This window comes from Leptodactylus fuscus, chromosome 2, assembly GCF_031893055.1.
Source record: "Leptodactylus fuscus isolate aLepFus1 chromosome 2, aLepFus1.hap2, whole genome shotgun sequence".
Taxonomy (NCBI): Eukaryota; Metazoa; Chordata; class Amphibia; order Anura; family Leptodactylidae; genus Leptodactylus; species Leptodactylus fuscus.
The window spans coordinates 267,773,973-267,788,515 of NC_134266.1; the positions used below are offsets into that span (position 1 = coordinate 267,773,973).

Below are 14,543 nucleotides of genomic sequence, written 5' to 3' on the forward strand. Positions count from 1 at the left end.
ACTCTTACCAGTGATACATGGTGCGGTGTAATAAAGTATGCTTGTAGAAGAAGGATCTCACAATCTAGTAGGTATTGGAAATAGGGAGCAATTTACCTCTTGTGCTTTCTTCTATTGAGACTGGAGTCAATGACCAGATATGTTATAGAGATGTTGGCCTATTAAAATAAATTTTAAATCCCTCCTTTCCCTAGAATACATACAAAGTAGAAAATGACTATGAAACACATACACATTAGGTATCCCTGTGTCTACTGAATATAGGGGATCTGCAGTGCTCTTGTTCCGTCAGGAAGGGGTTAATAGGAGCACTGCAGATCCCCTATAGTCAGCCAGGCTGAATTCCAAGTGGGGGAAAAAATCCCAGTCCTCAAGCTCAGGGAAGGGGCAGACAGACAACCAAAACACCCCCTCCCCTTCCCCAGCACCCAACAACTACTGCACCCAAAAACTCCGACCATTTTAAATTTTGATATTTTCCAGTAGCTGCTGCATTTCCCCCCCTCGGCTTATACTCGAGTCAATACGTTTTCCCAGTTTTTTGTGGCAAAATTAGGGGCCTCGGCTTATATTCGGGTCGGCTTATACTCGAGTATATGCGGTAGGTCTTTTTGTTACTTTATAACTCATTTGCATATTCGTGTATTTCCTCTTTATTATCTGTTCTATTCTTTTGGTTAACATTGTTATTTTTTATCGAAGCTTGAAATTTTCATAAGTTTGATACTTGTACACTCTAAAAGATCCCTAACCTTTCTCTGAGCGTATTGAGCCTTTGACTTAGGCCGGGACTTTCGTTCAATTTGCAACCCAAGTAGAAGGTCAGTAGAAATAGATGAAACACTTTTTGGAACACCCACATCCGGGGGCTTCTACGAGGGGTGGCATAACAGTCAAAACCACCCCATTGCTAACCCTGTCCATCCACCACTATGATTCTGGAGAACAATGGTCCTCCAGTAACTGAGGACACAGGGGACACTATAGTGCCTGGGGTAAACATGCCCCCATAATATGCCCCCCCCCCCCCCCGACTGCGACATTAATTCCCCTCTAGAAATTCCTGCCCACATACAAGATGTATACATGACATTGGTCTTGAATAATATAAAAAAATCCTGCAGTTTTGTGCTAAATATAAAATTATTGGACCAGTTGACACACGGCCTTCCCAAATTCCTGATACCAAACCTGCCTTGTTATGGAGTAATATACAGCCGGGTCATGGGATATATTACTGCCTAACCGAGCCAACATGGCCATGGCCTGGGGTTATTATCCTATTTATGGACGATGTGTCCTATATATCAGGCTCTTTGATCCTTGTCCGTCACCGTATTGCGCTCCCGCATTCTCTTTTTCTAGTTGCGGATGGATAAGTGGGCTGGTAATTGGTTTAATAAGGGTAGGAGGATATGATCGTATTCTGCTCTCAGCTTTGTCAATAATAACAATAATGAGCTAATCGTCTTCATTATTCATCTGTTTTGCGCATCAATTAATCCCACTCCACTTGGATGTACTTTTATGGACTTGGCTCGGGCCACAGGAACGACTTTTTGCTGTTTTTTTGCCGAATAGAAAAAAATAATATAATTGCAGATGGAGTAGAATTTGTTGAGTTGAATGATGGGCTGTAGCAGAGACTCGAGGATGAAGTACCACTTGAGTCTTCATAGTGGCGCCACTTCATTGCTTTATTGTTTGCTTTTGGGCTGATGTTTTATAGCTCTACAACCTAGAATTGGAAGGAACCATAATTCAGTAGATTTCTATGTCTACAGGCTCTTTTGTACTAGATTCCAATTTTCTATTTTTTTTTTTTTCTAATTTTACCTAATTTTCTAATTCTAATTCTCTAATTTTTTTAAAAAATTTCTAATAATTGCCTTCTCTAGGCAATAGAGCCAAAAGCGCAAATCCTTACCTATAATGGAATTGCCATTTAAAGAGATCCTATCATTGGATACCCTTTTCTTCTCCCTATCATGTATGAATAGCCTTAGGAAATGAGTATGCGAGTTCTCTTGCAGCACTGGGGGCGGTCCTCAGCACTCAAACAGCACTGGGGGCGTCACCAATGCTGCGAGAGAACTCTCCAGCGACGCCTCTATCTTCTTCTGGAACGCCCTCTCCCTGTGTCTTCTTCCGTCCTGGGTTTCAATCTTCCTCATTCCGGGGCCACAAGAAAGTGGTCTGAAATAGGGCAATTGGCATGAGCCTCATGGGGTTTTTTGCCTTCCCCTGGATCAACACTGTAGGGATTGCAGGGTTATAGGTAGGACTTGATGGACTGATGTCTTTATCCAACCTCATCAACTATGTAACTATGTAACTTACACAGTAAGCTGGTGTAAGTGGCCATTTTCTTGTGGTCCAGGCATGCGCAGTCAGCTCTACCCGAGGCCTAAAAGATTGAAACCCAGGACAGAAGAAGACACAGGGAGAGGGCATTCCAGAAGTAGAGGTGGCGCTGTAGAGTTCTCTCGCTGCATTGGGGACGCCCCCAGTAATGTTTGAGCGCTTGGGTCCGCCCCCAGTGCTGCGAGAGAACTCATTTGCATGTCGACAAAAACCGGGATTTATACCAAATGGAGAAGACATCTAAAGGTAGGAGAAGAATAGCCATGTTAAGGCTATCCAATGATAGGATCCCTTTAAGCTATTCCCAAGTTAATGGTATTGCTACTGAAGCCATTCCCAAAAATACTGCAAGAAATCGAAAGATCAAAGATACAAAGTAAAACGAGCTGCCTATAATCCAACACCATTGTGTTGAATACAGTCTAAGGCTACGCGTGAGGTGTTCATCAGAGCCTGTCGCAAGGCAGGTTGAACTTTACCAATTAAGAATCCCAGTTGCCCACTGAATCTGGTGTCAGAAAGTAGGTGCACTTAGACCAGACTGCTAAAGAACAGAGTAAAAAATACAAATTGGGTCAAACCCAGGAGATCATAGGGGTATATGAACCAATAGCAGAAGAATAACAATGTCAAAAACAAGGTCAAATCTAGGAGATCACGGACAAACCCAAATCAGTAAAAAATTGCTTGGCCCCTGTGTTAGGTGACCGTTCGGGGATTCGGTCCCCCATTCCACTTGAAAAATGTGCATAGAAAAGTCTTGCAAGCAGGATATTTCTCGCTTCATTTTTCAGGCAAAGACCCAGCAGACCCCCATTATAGTCTATGTCTTCCTCATTTTTGACTGCAAGCACGTAGCATTGTTCCTTAGCCTTCAATACATCTCTATTGCGCAGACTCCCATGAAGTGTCAGCTTCACTACAAAGCCAGGACTAGTGTAGGGTTTTATAGTCATCCCAGACAACCCCTCTAACGTAAATTTATAGTAGAGCAAAAACTCACCACCGGGTTTTTGCCTCCTGTCCACTTTTGCGGTGCAGAAGGCGGAAATCGGTCGAATCGGCTAAACCAGAGACCGGGTCCAGATGTGAACCCGCCCTTATAGGTATGGCAGCATTAAAGCAATGTCTGTGAGTAGCGCTGTATTGAAAAGTATGATGGACAGGACATTGTGAGTTATTAGAAGGTCATCAATCATTGGAAACTTCCATCCTTATGAGGTATCTTGATTTCATCTTGTAATGCTTAATTTCCCCTCTGGAGGTGCTGTGATAGAACTGAATACTTCCTTCAAGGTTCCCCTGCAGATTACAGCTTATACTTGGAGTACCCGCTAAAATAATTGATGGGATCCTTCTAAACAAAATCGAATCAAAGGAGGACAACCCCTTTTTAGTCCACAAACATGAGATGTTCATTAGCAGATAGGCATTTATTTGGTCAGAGAACAGTGAAGGAACAGAGTTGAAGTCCATCCAAAGGATAGCTTAGGCAGGATTCGTTCAGAGCTGGAGTCTGGGCACAGATCAGGTCAGATAGCGCAGGTACAGAGTCAAAAAACCAATCTGGGTTGAGGTAATAAGTAGGGAAACAGAATGTTAAAGACACCATGCATATCCACAGATATCAACCGCTCTCCACTCATTCTTCGTCCCATATTCTCCCAAAGGTGGGACCATCACCTATCAGGCATTTATGGCATATGTGGTGAATAGATCAACAATGTTTTAAGATATTAACGCTGAGGCTTCACGTAGCGGAAACGCAACTTTTTTTGTGGCCTCTATTGCAGCGTTTTTTACGAGCCAAAGCCAAGAGTGGATTCAATAGAAGGTCGAAGTATAAGAACTTCCTATAGATTTCCCATTCCATTTGTAGACATTCTTGGCTTTGGCTCAAAAATCTGCAACAAAAAAAAGCTGCATTTCTGCAAGGTGAGGTCTCCGTCTTAAGGATGGGGCCCCACGGGCCAGAAACGCCGCAGGAAAAAATCGTCACGTTTGTAGCGAATCCCATGCCCACTTTGCGGTAAAAACCATGGCCTGGACACGCCACCATTTCCAAAACTGTCGCGGTTTTGGAAATCACAGTATGTCAATTATATCTACGGAAATGCTGGCGGCTTCCCCTTAGATATAATTGTAACAGAAAGTCCACGTAGGAAAGCTCAGCAAACTTTACCGCGATGTGTTCCCGCCACGTTTTTCCCGCAGTGCTATATAGCTGCGGGTCATCCCATGGGGCCTTGTCTTAAAGGAGTATTCTATCCCCACACATAAAGCACCTATTAACTGGATAGAATCGGAGGTCCAATCCCTGAGACCCCCACCGATCGCTAGAATGAAGAACCTAGTCCTCTGTCGCACCTCCGTCCTTCAAATCTATTCAAAGTCATTGTTCTGTGCCTGTCTCTCTCTTAAAGTCCCATTGACTCAATGGTTGGTCCATTCCAGTTCCATATTGATACGACCATGGCTGAGGAGTAACATTGGACTTCGGACTTCCAGTCTAGTTATGGTGGGGGGTTCCAACAATCCTTCCTATCTATAGCCATGGTGCCAGAGAAACATTAAATTGAACCCGGACTTTCGGCCCATGACATACACAACTACCCCATTGTCAAGCCAAGAGATACAATGTAACCTTTATGCTAACATTTATAGCGTCCTGATAGAACCTCTTAAAATCTGAGAAATGTCGATAGAAGTAACCGGTAAAACGCTTCGAATGGCGGCGTCTTCAATTCTATGGCTTCATCTCAGCTGGAAGGATCCACAAATACCAGCCGTCCATCCACCTTGTTTATTCCTTCCCTCTCAGCCGGGTTGGATTGACAACACTTGTATTCTACCTGTTTCATCTATTTGATCTAATTCGAGATTCCAGTTGCCCTGGAAACCTCGAGGCTGAAACAAGGAAAAAAAAAGTCAAGTCCATTATTAGCTATGGCTCAAATCCAGTTAATTTTGTCTATAAAAAAAAATCTATAACTGGAGAAAAACAACAGACAAAAAAAACAAAAAATCGGTAAAACAGATGGTAGACACAAAACAGCCAGCCTAAGGAACATATAGGGGTTTTGATTCTCCTTAAAAGGATTGTCCTCTTTCTACAACCCTTCACAATCTGCCCTAGGAGAAGAAATCGAGGTACAATTGGCGCCTATGGCGGTCAGAGGAACCAAAAAATGCCGATGCCAAATGCAATTCTTTATTTGCCTTGCAGCTGCCAAGTGGTTTCTTGTGCCAGGACACAGATTCTAGACTTAGGCTAAGTACACACGTGGCGCGGTAGGGCGGGAGACGCAGGGAGCTGTGTCACTCTCGGGTCAAAACCCGCCTGCCACGATTGTCGTGGCTTTTGACAGTTGCAGCTTTCCCCTCTGGAGTAGGCTCAAATGAATAGACCGACTCCGGAGGTTGCCACAGCTCGGCGAAGAAAGGGCAGCCCGCTCTTAGTCTACATAGACCACCATTGTGAGGGGGCGGATTATGACCTGGATTACGTGCCATAATCCGCTCCCTTGGTGCCCATATGAACGAGCCCTTAAATAGGACCTTTCATGTTCTCATGAAAGTTCGGATTTATGGTTTAATACACTGCTAGAAAGCCAACCCTGCACTGAATTCTGCGCACTGTTGGCTTTCCCGGTATATACCCCGCTGGTGCAGATATCGGTGTGTTAGTTTCGGCACCGATATCTCTCCACTGTCAGAAGGGCGTTCCTCACAGCTCAGCATCATCAGTCTGACAGTACAAGGCTATGTTAGGGTACTTTCGGGGGTAAGGGGAGTGTTCTCACAGCCTAGCGATGAGGCTGAGCAAGGAGGAACGTCCTTCTGACAGTGGGGAGATATCAGTGCAAAAACGAATGGCACCGATATCTCCACCATTGGGGCACATACCGGGAAAGCCTACCTGACAGCGCATTGTTGGCTTTCTATTAGTATATAAAACCGCACTTTGATGAGGACAAGAAAGGGTCTCTTTAAAAGGGTTGTCCGGGATAAAATGATATTTCTACTCTAGGCTAAACACCCTGCACTCACCTAACTTCTAACTTGCTTTGTTTACAAAAAAAACCTTTATTTACCTAGATCGCTAGGGTCATGTGATATTTTCAGATTTTCCGATGACGTTCCGTTTCCCTGTTTCCGGAAACAGAACGTCACCTATTCTAACCCCCTCCCCCTTCCCATCATACTTACCTGTCTTTCTATTCAGATCTTCTGGGCATGGGGCATCACTGTCTTCTAGAATCCCCACGCCTGCGCAATAGAGCTTTATCGCTTTATCGCACAGGTACTGGAAGCAGAGGAGGCGCTGGCCCTCCAAAATGAAGTAATGCCCAGAAGATCCAGACAGAAAGACAGGTAAGTATGATGGGGTGGGTGGGTTGAGCTCGTTGAGAAGGGCTAGTAGTGGGTGAGCTAGCTATGGAAACAGGAAGGGGGCGTGAGAGAGGGAGGTAGTGGGAGTCAGCTCTGGGGGAAGCACAATGCATCATGGTAGTTGTAGGAAAAGAGAACAGAACTCGTCTCCATATTTCTTGGCCAATAAATCGAAGAGAAAAGATTCAGCAAGGGAACTTTAGAGATGACTTCAAGTTTATTTAAGAAAAGAACAAGGGAAATCCAGATTGTTGACTGATCGTGAGTACTGGGTATTAGTTGTTGCAAACAAAATGTTGACTCCTTGGCACTCCACGTAGCTCCATAGTAGATCAACAAGAGTATAGTTGTCACTTGTTCGTGATTCATTGATCACATTTGATAGGTACAGTAGATGTAACATTAGCCTAATGGACTATTAAAATATTGGCATTTTGATCCTTTAGCCAAAGGCCTTGAGACATATTTGGGATCTCCATGGACGATAGTCGGCTTTCATCTGATGCCTCAACAACCTAAACAAGATGCTACTAGTTCCTCACCTACATGTTCGAGAATCCCTGGTTTAGGACTTTGTTCTCCAATCTTTGGCTCTGCAGATTTTGCAAAACTACACGTCCTACCTTGACAAGGGTCACATTTGGAATTCTAGATTTTCAACGGCTGGAGAGTCACAAGATGAGGACCATGCATTCTGCATGGCCAAACAAAATGGATATGTTTAACATGTAGTACCATATCTGACCACCAGTGCTGTGACATAAAAAAGCTCCTAGAGGGAAGAAACACAGTATTATGTTCCATAGTGGTCCCTGCACACAGTATAATGTCCCATAGTGTCCCCTGCACACAGTATTATACCCCATAGTGGCCCCTGCACACAGTATTATGTCCCATAGTGGCCCCTGCACACAGTATTATGCCCCATAGTGGCCCCTGCACACAGTATAATGTCCCATAGTGTCCCCTGCACACAGTATTATGTCCCATAGTGGCCCCTGAACACAGTATTATGTCCCATAGCAGCCCCTACACACAGTATTATCCCCCATAGTGGCCCCTGCACACAGTATTATATCCCATAGTGGCCCCTGCACACAGTATTATACCCCATAGTGGCCCCTGCACGCAGTATTATGGCCCATAGTGGCCCCTGCACGCAGTATTATGGCCCATAGTTCCCCCTGCACACAATATTATGTCCCATAGTGGCCCCTGCACACAGTATTATGTCCCATAGTGGCCCCTGCACACAGTATTATGTCCCATAGTAGCCCCTGCACACAGTATTATACCCCATAGTGGCCCCTGCACACAGTATTATGGCCCATAGTTCCCCCTGCACACAATATTATGTCCCATAGTGGCCCCTGCACACAGTATTATCCCCCATAGTGGCCCCTGCACACAGTATTATACCCCATAGTGGCCCCTGCACGCAGTATTATGGCCCATAGTTCCCCCTGCACACAATATTATGTCCCATAGTGGCCCCTGCACACAGTATTATGTCCCATAGTGGCCCCTGCACACAGTATTATGTCCCATAGTGGCCCCTGCACACAGTATTATGTCCCATAGTAGCCCCTGCACACAGTATTATGTCCCATAGCGGCCCCTACACACAGTATTATGTCCCATAGTGGCCCCTGAACACAGTATTATGTCCCATAGTGGCCCCTGAACACAGTATTATGTCCCATAGTGGCCCCTGAACACAGTATTATGTCCCATAGTGGCCCCTGAACACAGTATTATGTCCCATAGTGGCCCCTACACACAGTATTATGTCCCATAGTGGCCCCTGAACACAGTATTATGTCCCATAGTGGTCCCTGCACACAGTATTATGCCCTATAGCGGCCCCTACACACATTATTATGCCCTATAGTGGCCCCTGCACACAGTATTATACCCCATAGTGGCCCCTGCACACAGTATTATGTGCCACTAGCTGGTACCCGCGACTTCGTCTGCGGTGATTGTAGTAGTGGGTATATACAGGTGCGGGTAAGGTTTTCGTACTGTGTATAAGGTCTGGGATATGAAATGTAACTTTGTATCTTGTTGTTGCTGTAATTCAGAGAATCCGTGAGACTTTTGTGTTGAAGTTACTTTGTATTTGAGCCGCTATATATACGGTGTTGTGAGAAACTTTACATAGTGACTTTGGGACAGAAGTATTTGAAGTTCCCGCCGATGGCATTTTTTGATTTTCGTTTTTGACTCCACTCCTTCTAAACCCCATAACTTTTTTATTTCTCCGCTCCCAGAGCCATATGAGGTCTTAATTTTTCCTGGGACAAATTTTTCTTCATGATGCCACCATTATTTATTCTATATAATGTACTGGGAAGCAGGGAAAAAATTCTGAATGGGGTGGATTTGAAGAAAAAATGCATTTCTGCGACTTTCTTACGGGCTTTGTTTTTACGGCGTTCACTGTGCAACCAAAATGACATGTCCCCTGTATTCTGTGTTTCGTTACAATTCCGGGGATACCAAATTTATATGGTTTTATTTACATTTTGACCCCTTAAAAACAAATCCAAAACTGTGTTTAAATTTTTTTTTTTGAAAAGTCGCCATATTCCGACAGCCGTAACTTTTTTATACGTCCGTGTACGGGGATGTATAGGGCGTCTTTTTTTGCGTGAATGGGTTTACTTTGTAGTTGTACCATTTTCGGGAAATGTTATTGCTTTGATCACTTTTTATTCAAATTTTTATCAGAATCAAAACAGTGAAAAAACGGCGGTTGGGCACTTTTGACCATTTTTCCCGCTACAGCGTTTACCGAACAGGAAAAATATTCGTATAGCTTTGTAGAGCGGGCGATTTCGGACGTGGGGATACCTAACATGTATGTGTTTCACAGTTTTTAACTACTTTTATATGTGTTCTAGGGAAAGGGGGGTGATTTGAATTTTTAATCCTTTTAATTTTTTTTTTATATTTTTTTTACTTTTTTTAAACTTTTTTTTTTTGCATTTATTAGACCTCCTAGGAGTATTGACATGGGTGGGCGGTGTCGCGGATTGTCAGAGCGGTGGGGGTCGGCAAACATGGCTGCTCCGGAGCGTTAAAGAGCGCCTCCTGGAGTATCGTTAAGGTGAGGGGCAAAGTGGTAAAGTATATGTATATGAGATTGTGTGGGGTTAGGGGTGAGGCTGTAGAGGGCAATATGAATTTTGGGGCTTGCTATGGTCCAAAGTGTGTGAGATTGCAGAGATGGTGGTGTGAGTTTAAGTTTTGTGGGGGTCCTGGCACAAACGTATGTGCGCTATTGTGACGAAAAGTAGCCTATTGTTTAATCGGGTGTATTAACTATGTTTGTGGAAAATTTCAGCCAAATCGGTGGAGCGGTTTTTCCGTGATTGAGGAACAAACATCCGAACATGCAAACATCCAAACACACAAACCCACAAACCCACAAACTCACAAACTTTCACATTTATAATATTAATAGGATAGTGGCCCCTGCACACAGTATTATGTCCCATAGTGGCCCCTGCACACAGTATTATCCCCCATAGTGGCCCCTACACACAGTATTATGTCCCATAGTGTCCCCTGCACACAGTATTATGCCCCATAGTGGCCCCTGCACACAGTATTATGTCCCATAGTGGTCCCTGTACACAGTATTATGTCCCATAGTGGCCCCTGCACACAGTATTATGTCCCATAGTGTCCCCTGCACACAGTATTATGTCCCATAGTGGCCCCTGCACACAGTATTATGCCCCATAGTGGCCCCTGCACACAGTATTATGTCCCATAGTGGCCCCTGCACACAGTATTATGTGTCATAGTGGCCCCTGCACACAGTATTATGTCCCATAGTGGCCCCTGCACACAGTATTATGCCCCATAGTGGTCCCTGCACACAGTATTATGCCCCATAGTGGCCCCTGCACACAGTATTATCCCCATAGTGGCCCCTGTACACAGTATTATACCCCATAGTGGCCCCTGCACACAGTATTATGTTCCATAGTGGCTCCTGCACACAGTATTATGTCCCATAGTGTCCCCTGCACACAGTATTATGCCCCATAGTGTCCCCTGCACACAGTATTATGTCCCATAGTGGTCCCTGCACACAGTATTATTCCCCATAGTGGCCCCTGCACACAGTATTATACCCTATAGCGGTCCCTGCACACAGTATAATGTTCCACAGTGGCCATTTCATACAGTATTATGTCACATAATGGCCCCTGCGTAGAATATAATGTCCCTTAGCGGCCCCTCCACCCAGTATTATGTCCAATTATGGCCTCTATGGTGTTCATCAGAACCCAAATTTTGGGGGGTACTCCACCACAAACCATTATATGCCCTAATATATTATATCTTTGCAAACCCCAGAGTATAATGATCAGAACCCCAGAGCAGGTGACAAACATAAAAACCAGTGTTACTCGCCTTTCCTGAGCTCTGGCTCAAGTCCCTGCTGTTTTCAGCCCTCTTCAATGGCGTCACAGACGTGGGTTACATCGGTGTCATGCTTTTTGATGCCAACCTGATCTACATGACATCTATGACGTTATTACAGTGCCCAAAGCCAGTAGGGAGTCACTCACTTCCCCTTGGTCTCCAATTGTTATACGTAGAGTATAGTAGCAGTTTTTGTTGGGACCGCAGCCTTACTTACCAGTCCCTACTTCTGTTCATGGCTACCTCTGCTTCCCATTCTTCCCTCCAAAAAGGGGACACACCCTGGAGGGCAAAAAGGGAAGTGGAGATGGCCATGAGCAATACCGGGGATCGGTAAGTAAACAGTGGGTGTTCCTGCTGAAATTACTCCAGTAGGTCACTGCCTATCAAAAAAAAAAAAAGCAGCAGGAGCCCATTAGGCCCCCTAGGGTAACAAACCCCATGGCGGCCACTATGGCTGCAACGGCGGTACTTACACCACTGCACCTATGAGCATGGAATCCAAAACACTGTTCAGGAACCTAGTGGCCTATCTAGTTGACCAGTGACCAGTGTCTGGCTGAGGTTGCTTGGGTCCACTCTCCAACAATCTCTATGAAATGGACCATATAGTAATGGACCAGTTTTCTGATGGACCGTTATTGGGGTTGGGACCACTGGAGGTTCCTCTGGTTGATACAGCCAGTGGCTCATCCCTCTACCCTGCCGCACATAATTGGTATTGTAGTCCACGTCGGTGGTGTCACCCATGTCCAGTCCTACTCTTAACTTCCGTCCATGTTTCAGCGATGTAATACTTCCCGCTCCTTCTCATCGTTACTAAATTTCTCCCCTGCCTCTCCTAATGACTCCTCTACTGAAGTCTAATCTCCAGTCCGTGCCGCCCGCAGATGAATCCATAGCGTGAAGTGATTTAATATGTCACTATTGATTCGTATAGGAACCGCGAAACTATGAAATAATTGGATAAAGCATGATAAATGAATGTAACATCTTAATATTCATGTACGCTCCCCCCTCCCCCCCCCCCCCAGCGTGAGTCACTTCTATTAACTTATTAATTTCTCGCTCCCGATCGCTGCGGAACATTCTGCGCAGATTCTCGAGTTCTATTCACTTGGCCAAGAAAAACAAATGTTTCGTAGTCTCTGAAATCTGCTTTGTGCACAACAGAGAAGTATTTATATACACACTGCGGCTCCCCATGGTTACACAGGCCCTTCTGCCGCTGATATCTGCGCTCATGTTTCTATGGTTATACAGTCGGTACGCCGTACAACGAAGCCGACGGAGGAAAAAAAATATCTTCGGTCTCTCTATAGAGTAAACATCCTCATTAGTCACCTCATTACAATAAATGCTAATGAGAGTCCTATGGAAATCAGCAGGGGGATAATCGCTTGTGATGATCGAGTAATGTCAACGATTGTCGGGGGTTTCGAGGAGTAATCGTACATCCTGGAGGATCTGAAGAGAGGTCTGAATGGAGGTTAATCATAGATGACGGGTGCTGTATAAATACAGGTAAATATCTACTACAACTAGGGTTGAGCAATCGTGTTTGGAAAAGATCGGATTCCAATCGGAGATCGAGAAAATTTCACGATCGCCATCGGAATTCCGAACACGATCATTTTATGTGGGATCGAGATCAGTGATTTTTCCCACAATGCATTGCATAGCCTTCACACTGAGTATACAATGTATATTCAGTGTGAAGGCTCTGCTGCAGTTCCATAGGAATGAATGGAAGCAGCCGGCACACAGTCTTAACCCCCTGCACACCGGCTGCCTCCATTCATTCGAATGGGAGGCTAAACGAAACATCTTTAGCAGCTACTTACCTCTAGAGATGGCTGCTCCAGTGCCCTCCTTCTTCTTGCCTCGTTGCCCCGCCTCCCAGGTTAGTGTTTAAAGCGCTAGGTAGGCGGGGCTTGTGGCTTAGAGTGTGGGCGGGTACAGGGCGGGAAGACGTAACGTCTCCCCTCCCAGTACCCGCCCACACTCTCCTAAATTGGCAGGGAGGGGGCAGCAAAGGAAGAAAAGCAGCGTGGAGCGGCAGCGAGGCGAAGAATGAAGGCACCGGGCACCGGACCAGCCATCTCTGGAGGTAAGTGGACACCAGGGGGTAGGATTGCTTTTAAAATCCGATCTCCGATTAAAAAAAAATCCCATTGACATGCATTGGGATCGGAATTGGGATCGAGATCGGGTTCGAATGAAAAATGATCGGAAATCGGATTTTAAAATTGATCCTGAAAAGTCAAGATCGGCTCAACCCTAACTACAACACTCAACATCCTGATAAGCGATACTTTGTGACATTGCTGTAAAGGAGTTGAAGGGAAGATCCTTAGAGGGCCGTCTACTTTATAAAACCCATTTCCATCCGAATTTCTTGGCCAGATTGGTTACCAAGAACATCTCTTGTTTTGGAGGACCTGTCCTATCCTCTATTACATAGGAAAACCATTGATCTGAATGGACACTGTGCAATTCCCAGTTTCACCTGTAGGAGTGCTGCAGGGAAACTGAACACTTACTCTCAGATATTCTGGAGGGGTCGCTTTTTTGATAAGATTATTGTCAAGAGACCCTCGTAACAAGTAGGGATTGCCCCTAAGGAATAATTTGGTACCACAACCATCAGGAAATACATAACTCTCTTGGAACTGTCTATTTTTAGGTGAGCAAAGTTTTAGATGCAACAGGCCCAATAGGGCATTATCCCTTTCTAGACATCCACCGTAATAGTGTTTAAATATGGCAGCCACTTACGGTCTAAATGGCCACCATAGCTAATGGGTTTCAGCTGTATTTTGGGCATTGATCGAGGGGGATCAACCCTCAAAGTTGATCAAGGCACCATTTTCCTGGCTTGGATCATCGCCTCACCAGAACAAGATCTGGGGCAGCAATCCATTACCATGACAGCCTTCAATTACAAAAAAAGAGGGGGGGAGAGTCACACATCTGATCTGAACTGGAAAGTAATTGTGCACCTGAAGAAGAGCTTGTGGAGCTCGAAACGCGTTGTGCAGTACGTTTTTGTCCAATAAAAGTCATATCACTTATTCACCCTGTCGACACTCCAATCTGTGGACCAGAGAGTGCAGATGTCCATCTGTAGCCGCTGGCCTCCTTCCAGCCCTCTATTACAAGCTGTAATAGGGAGATTTTTACAATACATTGCAATGCATTAGCATTGCAGTGTATTGTAATAGTGATCAGACTCCCTGGAGTTCCAGACTACGAGGGGGGGTCTAAAAATTAGTGTTAAAAAAAGTAAAAAAAATATTAAAAGTTTAAATCGCCCCCTACTTTCCCTCAAATGCATAAAGAAA

The 14,543-nt window shown here is 44.9% G+C and overlaps 1 protein-coding gene across 7 annotated transcripts in view; it reads left to right on the forward strand.

Moving 5' to 3' along the window:
* Nucleotides 1-14,543, forward strand: part of DLG2 (discs large MAGUK scaffold protein 2) — a 1,022,754-nt gene that overhangs the window by 598,307 nt on the left and 409,904 nt on the right. The gene's annotated exons all lie outside the window — the stretch shown is intronic.